Source organism: Oratosquilla oratoria, chromosome 39 (assembly GCF_046742065.1).
Source record: "Oratosquilla oratoria isolate Oo_2021 chromosome 39, ASM4674206v1, whole genome shotgun sequence".
NCBI classification, from domain to species: Eukaryota; Metazoa; Arthropoda; class Malacostraca; order Stomatopoda; family Squillidae; genus Oratosquilla; species Oratosquilla oratoria.
In genome coordinates this window covers 20,454,343-20,458,308 of record NC_134815.1, presented here as the reverse complement: position 1 = coordinate 20,458,308, position 3,966 = coordinate 20,454,343, and positions in this window count along the sequence as shown.

Genomic DNA, 3,966 nt, shown 5'->3' with positions numbered 1-3,966 from the left:
GGTATTTATGTTCTCCTCTGCTTCCCTTTTTCTGAATTATCTATCCTTTCTGTAGTTACTGTAGTACACGATTATCACACATCTTCTATGCACTCATATACTGATGGTAATAATCTACATTTACTTATGTCATTCTCCAGACATCCCTCTTAAGCTGAGCTCCATTCTCATAGAAAGACTGCCGTAGAACACAACTTTTTATCATCTATTATTAGAAAAAAGAAAACCTACTGTCATTCACCTGATTAACTTTTACACCTGTTCTCTCGACATAAACTTCCAAAGAGATAATTTATTTTCTTATGATTGACACAGCTTTTACTTCCGATACCTTGAATATCATTTAACTATCTTTTTTTATTAACCCTTTCAATACGATGACGTCTACGTAGGCGCCATGAAGCGTGAGTGGGCAAATAAGGATGACGGCGTTGGCGTCTTGATTATATCTATTTTGTAGTTGTAGACCCCCATATTCTATGAACTGGGTTGATCATATTTTCTGTGGTTATTAATATCTAGAGTGAAAGATAAAGAGTAATAGAGCCGTAACTTTGTATTTTATAACACGAGTATTATGATACATTATGGAATCAGCGTACATCAGGCAGCTGATGCTGCCCTCGAGAATTTGACTCGCATTGAAGAGCTTAAACTCACTTGGATAATGCAAGCATTACTAAAGTAGCTTTAACTAATTTTGGTATTTCTCCAGTGGTTTTCTCTTTATGTTCACAAATTCTGAATTTTATATTAAATAAACTGCGGCACTCAACACGATCACCATTCATCAGACACAATGGCAACACATGAAGGATGAACACAACTCATAACATCACTGCAAGGTAGATGGCGCCACGGGTAGGTTTTACGAGAACGGCCGAAGCAGACTACGTTTCGGGGGTAGGGTCAGCTATTTCAAATTGCAGCAAATGAAAAACAGAAGATTTTTCGTGAAATCTATTTAAATGCCTTTAAAAAGAACCCCCTTACAGTCTCGTTGCATTTACCTACCGGAAAGATTCTGTTTTCATTTATGCTAAACTAATATATTCAGCTAGCAGAGCTTCTTTGGGGCTTCCGAGGGATAATTGAAACACAAAAAAGTTTATGAATAAGTAGAAGAAAAAAATTCTATGTTGATGAGGGAGATTTACGGTGTGTGTGTGTGCGTGTGTGTGCGTGTGTGTGCTTGTACGTGCGTGCGTGTGTGTGTGTGTCTGTATGTGTGTGTGTGTGTGTGTGTGTGTGTTTGTGTGTGTGTGTGTGTGTGTGTGTGTGTGTGTGTGTGTGTGTGTGTGTGTGTGTGTGTGTGTGTGTGTGTGTGTTTGTGTGTGTGTGTGTGTGTGTTTGTGTGTGTGTGTGTGTGTGTGTGTGTGTGTGTGTGTGAGTGTGTGTGTGTGTGTGTGTGTGTGTGTGTGTGTGTGTGTGTGTGTGTGTGTGTGTGTGTGTGTGTGTGTGTGCGTGTGTGTGTGTGTGCTCTGCCGTAATGGCCCTGACTGGCCTATCCTCGAAGGGCCGATATTGCCACTATATCTCACCATCTTGGTAAGGTTGTATGTATGATGAAAAGTGGATGTGAAAGTTTGGTATGTTGGAATGGCTGTGGTTGTGAATGAAGTCTGAAATTAGTTTAATGAACTCAATCATACTGATTAATTGCTAGCATATATATGCGATAATGATCTACCACACCTCTGGTATCCGCCGTTGAAGACACGGTTTGGAAAGCCATGAGAGTGCTTTTACAGTTACCGGGGAACGAACCTGGACATTCCACGTTCCGAGACAAAAAAGTTACCCCCTTCTCCACGCAGGCTCTGGTGTAGTAGAGAGTAAACTGACGGCAGTAAAGATGAAAGGAAAAAAGCCAGTTAGTGTAAGAGAGGGAAAGAAAAGCACAAGTAGTAATACTTTACATAGACCTGAAATAAGTCAATGTTAATATACAAGATGCGGAAAGTATGGATTAAGACCTTAAGCCATATCAGCCTTGATGGTATTAAGGAAGGGTGGAAAGAAAGAGAAAATATTACATACGTAGGCACGTGCCCACATACACACACGAACAAAGTCAAAGCTATACACATATATCTATATTTTCCTATAGGATTAGTTCCTGTAAACATACTCATCTACTCTCACAAACAAACACGCATGCACACCTAGGAGCGCGCGTGCACACACACATACAAATACAGATACAGTCACACAAACTATATGAGGTCACACATGTTCGACGTGTTAACCGACATGATAAAATTCACATTTTCAAATGCCTCATAATATACATACGTACATGCATATATATATATATATATATATATATATATATATGTGTGTGTATATATATGTATATATACATATGTATATATATATATATATATATATATATATACATATGTATGTATAAGACACGACATATCCACATCAAGGCCGCTTCATTAGATCGGCGACCCCACCTCTCCGTCCCCTCATGCATCACATAATCATCCATACACAGCCATTCTCCATTCACGCCTATCTTCTGTCCTCTGCCGTCCTTCCTTACAAACATTCCCCTCTTTCCCAGTGCCTTTTTCACCCCATCCATCCATCTCTTCCTTAGTCGTCACCTCATGTTCACACCTTCCACCTCTGCCTTCCACACTTCTTTTACTAATCTTTATTCACTCATTCTTTCTTTGTGTCCAAACCATCCCAATAATATTTCATCAACCCTATCTACCAACTACCTTTCCATCCCTGTTATCCTCCTCACCTCCTCGTTTCTCACTCTATCCAGCCTACCCCTATTATATTGCTCAGGCACCTCATCTCAAACACATTTAATTTTCCCCTTTCTTAATCTCTTATGTTCCATGTTTCTGCACCCATACACTGCTATCGGCACAATATCTCCTTTATACAATTTCTTCTGAGAATCCATTCCCAAATGTCAATTTCTCATTACACTTTTTATTTCCATAAGGCATTTATTCGCTTCCCTCAAACTACATTCTACCTCCATCTCTATTTCTTCTTTTTCTGCCACATTCGCACCCACTTCATTCAGTCTCTCTCACTTAATATTCACCTCCAATCTGGTGTTAGCTGTGCTGTTCCACATAATGAATGATGCCGTTTTATTTGGTTTGTAAAGGAAGATTTTATTTATTATTGTGGGCTAGGATAACTCCATTATTACCCATTCTGCGAAAAGCCTTTTCCTCCTCTTTACTATGTTCATTGCAAAATATCTTATAAACGATGTGTAATAAAACCACTTGGAAAATAAAATGAAAGGTGATCGAAGGTTTTCGTCTATTTAAGACATTTTCAAATTTGAAAATGTCTCCTATGAATGCAGCCATAGCCAAGAACTCAAATAGACCACTCGTGAAGAAAACAAACCAATTATCGGGTATAGAAGCCCTACAGAGGAACTTTAAGGAAGGAAAGATCTTTTTCAAGTGTAATTTGAGATGACCAAAACATGATATTTCAATTGTTAAGTTATATGTTTTAATTTACAATTCTTGAACAGAAATCATTAGATCAGATGATATCTGAAAAGTATTATTAGATTTTTTTCCTAATTTTCCACTCTTGCTATTTCTTGTTGTGCCAGCTTTTCCTATAACAGCTTTACTTCTGCCATTTTGCCTGTGTCTTTTCTTTTAATTCTTGCCTGTGTCATTTTACTCAGTTCTTCCCTGGCTGTTCAATCTTTACACGGATGGGGTGGTGCGAGAGGTGAATGCAAGGGTAGTGGGTCAGGGATTGGAGATGATTAAAGAAAGTGGAGAAAAGTGGGAGGTGAGCCAGTTATTGTTTGCTGACGACACTGCGCTTGTCCTCTCAGGAGGAGGGATTGAGTAACTTAGTGACAGAGCTTGAGAAGGTGTGTGAAAGAAGGAGGCTGAAGATAAATGTGGGTAAATGTAAGGTGATGAGATGTGCAAGGGGAGAGAGTGACAGCAGGCT